The sequence below is a fragment of the Entelurus aequoreus genome, linkage group LG06 (genome assembly GCF_033978785.1).
Source record: "Entelurus aequoreus isolate RoL-2023_Sb linkage group LG06, RoL_Eaeq_v1.1, whole genome shotgun sequence".
NCBI classification, from domain to species: domain Eukaryota; kingdom Metazoa; phylum Chordata; class Actinopteri; order Syngnathiformes; family Syngnathidae; genus Entelurus; species Entelurus aequoreus.
This window is the reverse complement of record NC_084736.1, coordinates 59059195-59069023: the sequence shown is the minus strand read 5'-3', so window position 1 is coordinate 59069023 and position 9829 is coordinate 59059195. Positions and strand designations below refer to the sequence as shown.

The 9829-nt window shown below is 38.0% G+C and overlaps 1 protein-coding gene across 1 annotated transcript in view; it reads left to right on the top strand.

The window, feature by feature from the left end:
- Window positions 1–9829, top strand: part of si:dkeyp-14d3.1 (transmembrane protein 132C) — a 441788-nt gene that overhangs the window by 409168 nt on the left and 22791 nt on the right. The window lies entirely within an intron of this gene.

The following is a 9829-nucleotide window of genomic DNA, read 5'->3' as shown; positions in this document are numbered from 1 at the left end:
TCGGCTGGTCAAGACTTTCCAAAACAAGTAAAATTAGCTAACCTCAATGAACCCAAAAATACCTTAAAATAAGTATATACTCACTAATAACAAGTGCACTTTTCTTGGTAGAAAAAAAAAAGAGACCTTTTTGCTCATTCTTAAATGAAGTGAATGCTAGTGCCATTATCTTGACATAATGATATGCGCTCGGGATCATGATTTTTTTTTTCCATGCTTGAAGTAAGAAATTATTACTTTTAAAAAGTAGTTTTATATAGTTGTGAGCGTTGATGACACAGCTTTGCAACAGTTGATATTCTAGTTTCAAGCATGTTTTACTCAATATAGGTCATCAAATCTCAGCAACAAGCTGTAATATCTTACTGAGATCATTTAGGACCAAAACCCTCAAAACAAGTAAAACACGAACATAAAATCTGCTTAGTGAGAAGAATGATCTTATCAGACAGAAAATAAGCAAATATCACCCTTATTTGAGATATTTAATCTTATTTAAATTTCAGTTTTTGCAGTGCGGTTTTGTGTGCGAATTTAATGCCACAACAATATCCCCCAGAACTGATCAGGCAAGTGAATTAAACTAAAAAAAAGTAACTTTAATTTAGAATTTGGAGATACAGTAAATGCAAGAGCATATGTAAGTGTTTGCCCTTTTTTTGAGTCACAGTAGTGGGCAACATTGGAAGAATAAATGTTTATGTGGGAGGTCCTCGGTCTGTGAATTAGTTCAGTTCCCACGACTGCAATATAAGTTGAGTATTAGTGTAAGTTGGAACTTAAAACTAAATTATAACTGATATAGATGAGGCAATTCCTGAAGGAATTGTGTGTGAATAGAATAGAATAGAATAGAATGGACTTTATTTTCATTATATTTGCATATAACGAGATTAAGGACTCCAATTTAAGGTGCGGTAGTGGGAACAAATATGGGATAAAAATAAATGACACAAGAGGTGATAAAGATAAAACTAAGAATTGAAACAAACAGACTACTATCCAATAAAATAATAAGCAATTCTGTACAATATACAAAACACTACACAAATACAAAACACTGTACAATATACAGAACAAGACAAGAGTACCGGAATGCTCCAGTGCTGAAGTTGAACTGGAATCCTGGAATTATTTTTAGAATTGTTGGAAGGGAGCACACAATTCCTGAACAGGCTGAACATTTTGAAGTTGGAAAAGTTTGAATCAGATCAAAAATGTGGGAGTTTTGGAACTTTGAAGAAGTTTTGGGAATTTCCCAAAAATTTGGGAATTTTGGGAAAAGCGGGAATTTTTTGGAAAATGGTAAAAAACTGGAATGGTCTGAATGAGTTCAAATAGTTAGATAGTTAGTGTTGGAATTGTTCAAATCGGTCAAGAAATGTTGAAGTAGCAACATGTTGAATTGAGAATTGGTATTACAAAACTCCTGGAATTTAGGGAAAACCGGGAATTTTTCCGGTTCAAAAAACAACTTTGTTTTTTTTGTCCTGATTAAGAGGAATGTTTTGACGTTGGAACGGTTGAAATGCGCTGAAAAATGTGGAAGGAGTAGTCGCCAGAAAATAAGGTGGAAATAAGGCTTTGGAAAACCAGGAATTCTGCAAAATCCTTGATTTGTTTTTAACTTGAAAAAAAAAAGTAGTTTTTTTTTTTTTTTTAATGAATTTATTTTTTTTTAAAGTAGTTTGAAAGCGCTAAAACATACAGGTGTAGTGAGTTTACATTATTCACCCAAGGAACTTGAGTTATTAGAGAGTTCCGGTCGGACGGTTTTTCACGGGACACATTTCCGGCGTTTTTGCACTAGTGAGCCACGGATGAAGACATGCTGCTCCGCTATTGATTGAAGTAAAGTCTGAATGTCATGCAACATGTTGACCAAATAACCACCATTAAATGTTATGTAGACCACAAGGAAGTCTTTTACATTTAGAAGAAAAATAAATAATACGACCCCTTTAATACGCCTTATAATCCGGTGCTCATTTTGTATGAAAATAGACCTGACTAGGCAGTGTGCCTTATAATCCGGTGTGCCCTATGGTCCGTAAAATACGGTAGTTTGTTTTGAAATGAGCTAAATACCAATCAATCAATCAATCAATGTTTACTTATATAGCCCTAAATCATGAGTGTCTCAAAGGGCTGCACAAGCCACGACGACACCAGATTCCACATCAGTGCAAGAAAAAAACTCAACCCAATGGGATGACAATGAGAAACCTTATTAAAAATATATAAATATATATTTCTTACACATTTGTTTATATAAGAGTGTGACGTCTGGCCTTAATATAAAACTACAGTGTAGTAAATTGTTGAAGAAGCCTTTTGCACTTGAGGAAAATAAAGGAGACGTAATGAGAAGAGAAAGTCAAATAACACCCTGCCTAGAAATTTGGCACAGTATTTCTTCTTTGTGAAGAAAAAGACATAAAAGTCATGAGTGGGGGAGTTAACGTTCATGCATATTCAATAAATGTGTCATACGGGGCCTGCTTTTGAGACAACAGACCTGCTATTTTTAAGCAAACGCAACACGCCTCTCTAATTTAGTGTTGGAACAACCCTGAGACAAGTTAGAAGTGTTTTTGTGAAAGGGAAACAGCTGCTCTACGAACGTAGAAAATCTACAACAACAAGACATCCCCTTCATGGTAGAAGACCATCCATGTCTCCTTGTTGGTATGTGCTCTTTGCAAACTACACGTTATAGCATAAAACTATTTTTAGGGACCGCAATGTCCCTTCGGGACAGAGGACCCTATTGTATTTGTAAGGTTTTATTCTTTCTTTCTTTATTATTATACCGCAGCTTTGAGCTGTAATTTGACCCCTTTAACATGTTTCAAAACTCACCAAATTTGACACACACATCAGGACTGGCGAACACTGCGATTTAATCAAAAAACCAAACCCCAAAACTCTAAATTGCGCTCTAGCGCCCCCTCGGAAGAAAACAGACAAAACTGCCTGCAACTTCCAGTAGGAATGTCGTAGAGACATGAAACAAAAACCTCTATGTAGGTCTCACTTAGACCTAGATTTCATACACTGACATCCGTCAGCAAAAATCTACAGGAAGTTTGCAATTCCCCCTTCAAAACAAATGTTTTGTAAAAACAGTCACTTTTGCCTCTTTGAGCTATAATTTGACCCCCTTAACATGCTTCAAAACTCACCAAACTGGACACACACAACAGGACTGGCAAAAATTGCGATCTAATAAAAAAACAAACCCCAAAACTCAAAATTGCGCTCTTGCGGCCCCTAGGAAGAAAACACAGACAAAACTGCTCCTTGTAAGAAAACAGACAAAACTGCCTGTAACTTCCAGTAGGAATGTCATAGAGACATGAAACAAAAACCTCTATGTAGGTCTCACTTAGACCTATATTTCATATATTGACAACCCCCAGCAAAAATCAACAGTAGGTTTGCAATTCCCCCTTCAAAACAAAAGTTTTGTAAAAACCGGTCACCTTTTTTCAAACATTATCTCCTCTGAGCGCGTTTGTCGTGTCGGCTTCGAACTATCACAGGAGAGAGATTGAACCCTTCTGATTAGAAGTTGACGAAAGAGTTTTAATTACTGCTCCGGTTTGGATTTTATGTGCCGTCAAAGTCGGTCCCGTCCATCGCTGCTTGCAGCTTTAATGTTTTATTGTTGTCCCACTCGGGAAGCTTTGTCGGCAAGGTCATCGAATAAAACCTTGAGGTAACACAGCCTCAAGTAGGAGTGTTTGACGACATCAAAAAACCCTTGAGCCCAGCATTATGTACACATCACATTCATACTTTCACATGAAATTAAATGGTGAATCTAAATTTTAAATCTATATCTAAATGTTAAATTTAAATCACAATGTTCCAAACGCTCTGTGGAGGGAGGTGTAGCCAGCGCTGCCTGCAGGAGCAAAGGTCACCGCCAACGCTCCCTCTAAGGTGCGCACTTGCGCAATTGCTCCACTGCTCACGCGTCCTCTGCGCACAGCAAATCTATGCCGCGCAAAAAATCAAATCCCACTCCAAACAAAATAAACAAATAGTTTGTTTTGTTTGATTTTGCAATGCAAATGTGAGTAACAGGTGACAAAAGGCGGCCACAACAGATAAAACAATGTTTGTCAACACTTAAATTATTGTAACGTCTGTGGAGACACTTAAAGGAAGACAGGAATTCCATCGGTCCCTTCATTTAGCGAAATTGTTTGTCGGCCATAACCACACCAAAACAATGTGTAAAATACTTTTTATCTAGCAAAACTGGTCGTTGTCTACCGTACAAACCAAGCCAAAAGCAACTCTTTGTCATCTGTTATATCAACGGCAGCCGCTTGCTCTCTCTCTCACCTGCACCAACACATACACTATGGCAATTAGCCACTGGTGCGTTTATGGCCACACAAAAAGTTGGACAACTCCAACACTACAGGTAAAGTGTAAATTTCAGGTCGTTTTAGTGTGACTCAACCAGTGTGCTTATTCTACTGTCATTTGTTAAGAATGTTATTTTTTGGATATTAATCATGAAACGATGTTACAGGACTACATAATTGCTAATAAAAATATTTATTTTACGGACAGAAAGTTAATAAACAGTTCATCTCATGCAACATGTGAATGTTTTAAGGGGAACTAAATGTGATCTCTGAAAGGGGTACACAATCTTTCCAAAGCAGGACCCCCCACCCAGGCATAAAATACTATACTGCATAGCTGATTAAAAAAAAAAACAATATCAAAGTGAGCCAAATCACATCTATTACAAAAAAATCTCTTGAAATTGACTAGTCACTTGATTATAATAATAAGACATTTAAATTGTTATGTCAGGTTTGAGACAAATGTGCTGCTGGTATGACCACAGTGTGCACGTCTGTATTCCATTTAATGCTCAGGGTGTTTGTGCGTTTGCTCACACACGTGAAAAATTAGAGGGAACATTGGTCACCGCCTCTGTCCATGGTGCTGAGGACAGAGCACCATCAGACGGGGGCGTGGCAGTGCTGACGGCAGGTGATTAGATTTCGCAGGTGGTACGTGTTAGTCTAGTCATCTGTCGTCTTTCACAGTAAGCGGCCGGGAGCAGAGAGGGAGAGAGGATACGGACGTGACTGAAAAGTCGCGTTCTGCGAGAGAAAACTTTTGTGAAAAACATATGATCATTAAAAACCTGGTTAAACGTGCACGCTGGGCTGCTGTGCCGTGTCTGACAGTGGGACTGTGAGGAAGCGACTTCCGCATGCTCCAAATAGAGTTCTGCTCAGGTGCGCATTTTAGCGCTGTGTGTCTGTGCTGGCTAAAAGACGAGGAAACAGTAGACATTTGCATATTTTCTAAATATTGAGCTTTTATTTATTTATTTATATTTATATTTATGTTTAACATTTATAATTATATTTGAAATTGAGATGTATAGTATATTCATATATTGACATTCACATTTAACAATTATATTTAACATTGCATTCAGATTTAACAAGTAGATTTAACATTTGTATTTATAATCAACATTTATAATTATATCTTACATTTGGATTTAAGGTTTCGATCTAAATTCAATATTTAGATTCAAAATGTAGGTTTAACATTTTTATTTAACACGTTTAGACTTAACATTTAGATTCAAAATGTGTATTTAGATTTAACATCTATATCTAACATTTGTATTTGTGTTTATAGTTATATTTGAACATGTACACTATATTGCCAAAAGTATTTGGCCACCCATCCAAATGATGAGAATCAGGTGTCCTAATCACTGGGCCCGGTGTATAAAATCAAGCACTTAGCCATGGAGACTGTTTCTACAAATATTTGTGAAAGAATGGGCCGCTCTCAGTGATTTCCAGCGTGGAACTGTCATAGGATGCCACCTGTGCAACAAATCCAGTCGTAAAATTTCCTCGCTCTTAAATATTCCAAAGTCAACTTTATTTTAAGAAAAGTGAAGAGTTTGGGAACAACAGCAACTCAGCCACCGAGTGGTAGGCCACGTAAACTGACAGAGAGGGGTCAGCGGATGCTGAAGCGCATCGTGCAAAGACTTTCTGCACAGTCAGTTGCTACAGAGCTCCAAACTTCATGTGACCTTCCAATTAGCCCACGTACAGTACGCAGAGAGCTTCATGGAATGGGTTTCCATGGCCGAGCAGCTGCATCTAAGCCATACATCACCAAGTCCAATGCAAAATGTGGGATGCAGTGGTGTAAAGCACGTCGCCACTGGACTCTAGAGCCTTCACGCCTTCTCTGGAGTGATGAATCACGCTTTTCCATCTGGCAATCTGATGGACGAGTCTGGGTTCGGAGATTGCCAGGAAACGGTACATTTCGGACTGCATTGTGCCGAGTGTGAAATTTGGTGGAGGAGGAATTATGGTGTGGGGTTGTTTTTCAGGAGTTGGGCTTGGCCCCTTAGTTCCAGTGAAAGGAACTTTGAATACTCCAGGATACCAAAACATATTGGATAATTTCATGGGATAGCACTTCAAGTTCATATGTGAGTAAAGGCAGGTGGCCAAATACTTTTGGCAATATAGTGTATATTTAGATTTAGATTAGACCTTTAGATTCATATTTAACATTTAGATTTATATTCAACATCTGTATTCAACACCTGGGTTCCCTCCGGATACTCCGGCTTCCTTCCCACCTCTAAAGACATGCACCTGGGGATAGGTTGATTGGTAACACTAAATTCACCCGAGTGTGTGAATATTAATGATTGTCTGTCTATCTTTGCGAAGAAATGTCAATGAGGTGGCGATTTGTCCAGGGTGGTACACCCCAATTATATTCAACATTTGTATTTAAATAGATTTCACATTTATTATCACCATTTATATTCAGATTCAACAATTTGATTTAAAATGTACATTTAACAATTAGATTTAACATTTATATTCAGATTGAACAATTAGATATAACATTTACATTTAGAAGTTAGATTCAAAAATGTTTATAAATTCAACATTTATATTTTACATGTATATTTATCTCTAACATTCAGATTAAGATTCAACATTTCTATTCAGCATTTAGGTACAACTGTTGTGATTATATTTGCAATTTATATTTAACACATTTAGATTTAACATGTATATTTGACATTTGCATTTAACATTTATATTTATATTTAATGTTTACACTTAGTTTTAACATTTATATTTATATTTAACATTTAGATGTACATTTAATGTTTGCATTCAGTTTCAATATTTAGATAATACATAATATTTATAATTAGATTTAACATTTACATGTATATTCAACATTTAGATTTAATGTTAGAATAATTGTTTCTAAGTTATCACAAAAACGTTGTGTTACATTGAGGGCTCGGTGAGAAGCAAAAGCTGTTTTTGAAACCTACCAAGAGTAAGGCTCGTAAAACTCTACTGTGTAGGGGGGGAAGCAAAATTAAGGTGTTCTGTTTTCTTTCATGTATGGTAATCAACAGAAAGATATTGTTCTAACCTAGGGACTTCAAAGCGGAGAGAAGGCAGGATCTGCCCAATTTCCAGACGACCTCTTTTTGAACCTCCTTTTACGACCTTTTCTGTAAAGTGTTTACGACCTTTTCTTTTGAACTGTTCTGTAACCAAAGGCAACACTGTTTACGACCCACTTCCCTCTGGAAGCGGCTGTGGTCATGTGGTCGGAGAAAGTAAAATAAAGAAGGAGGAGTACAATCTTTCGCCAGAGCGTGCTGGAGATTGTACAAGAGTACAGTGTCCCGGCGTCTCTCCTCAATTAAATCCCAATTGAATTCTGTCTCTGTTTGATTCTTTGCTTCTTGTCTTGTTTAATAGATGTCGTCAGTGTTTGAACCTGACATTTAACGTTTGTATCGTTCATATTTAAAATATGAATTCAAAACTTGTATTTAGATTTAACATTTAAATGTGAAGAAAATGAGCTGAATGTAATTAAAGTGAGCTAAATATTAAAGGCCTACTGAAACCCACTACTACCGACCACGCAGTCTGATAGTTTATATATCAATGATGAAATCTTAACATTGCAACACATGCCAATACGGCCGGGTTAGCTTATAAAGTGCAATTTTAAATTTCCTGCTAAACTTCCGGTTGAAAAAGCCTTTGGAGGATGACGTATGCGCGTGACGTAGCCAGGGGAACAGAGGTATGCCTTCCCCATTGAATACAATACAAAAAAGCTCTGTTTTCATTTCATAATTCCACAGTATTCTGGACATCTGTGTTGGTGAATCTTTTGCAATTTGTTTAATGAACAATGGAGGCTGAAAAGAAGAACGTTGTAGGTGGGATCGGTGTATTAGCGGCTGGCTGTAGCAACACAACAAGGACTACTTACTTGGATAGCAGACGCCTAGCCGATGCTAGCCGCCCACCGGCCACCGCACGGATGATCGTGGTGAAGTCCTTCGTCGCGCCGTCGATCGCTGGAACGCAGGTGAGCACGGGTGTTGATGAGCAGATGAGGGCTGGCTGGCGAAGGTGGAGCGCTAATGTTTTTATCATAGCTCTGTGAGGTCCGGTTGCTAAGTTGCTAAGTTAGCCTTAGCGTCGTTAGCAACAGCATTGTTAAGCTTTGACAGGCTGCGATCTATTAACCGTGTAGTTACATGTACATGGTTTAATAGTATTGTTGATCTTCTGTCTATCCTTCCAGTCAGGGATTTATTTATTTTGTTTCTATCTGCATTTGAGACAGATGCTATCACGTTAGCTCATGCTAAAGAGCTTCGTCGATGTATTGTCGTGGAGATAAAAGTCACTGTGAATGTCCATTTCGCGTTCTCGACTCTCATTTTCAAGAGGATATAGTATCCGAGGTGGTTTAAAATACAAATCCGTGATCCACAATAGAAAAAGGAGAGAGTGTGGAATCCAATGAGCCAGCTTGTACCTAAGTTACGGTCAGAGAGAAAAAGGATATGTCTTGCACTGCATTCTAGTCCGTCACTCTAATGTTCCTCATCCACAAATCTTTCATCCTCGCTCAAATTAATGGGGTAATCGTCGCTTTCTCGGTCCGAATAGCTATAGCTGCGTTGAAAACAATAGGAAAATATGAGGGAGTGAACAACTGACAACGTCACGCTACTTCCGGTAGGGGCAAGGTTTTTTTTTTTATCAGAGACCAAAAGTTGCGAACTTTATCGACGTTGTTCTATACTAAATCCTTTCAGCAAAAATATGGCAATATCGCGAAATGATCAAGTATGACACATAGAATGGATCTGCTATCCCCGTTTAAATAAAACAATTTCCTTTCAGTAGGCCTTTAAAACAATATCAGCTAAAAAAAAATTGGGGGTGAATTTTTACATTCGGCACCTGGAATTGGGGGGTTAAATCACAAAAAAATGATTCCCGAGCGCGGCCACCGCTGCTGCTCACTGCTCCCCTCACCTCCCAGGGGGTGGAACAAGGGTATGGGTCAAACGCAGAGGGTAATTTCACCACACCTAGTGTGTGTGTGTGTGTGACTATCAGTGGTACTTTAACGTAAACATAACACTGACAACTGAAACAATTTCCTCCCTGAACTTTCCTTTTTAACTGGTGGGAAAATGTAAGCCTGAGAATAGAATAATAAACATCAGAAAAGCTACAAAGAGACACTGAGGGCGAACAAATGCTTGGCACAAACTGCATTGATCTTCCCACAGAAACCCACACTTCTTCATCTTCCCTTCGCCGTTGTGTGTGTATAGAAAGGTGTGTAAAAAAAAAAAAAAGCCATGCAGCAGAATTATAACCAACGATCTGCATTCTTTCGGTCAATACCCTGTCCTCTGTTTTATGGGTAAAAGCATCAAGCACGATGGAGT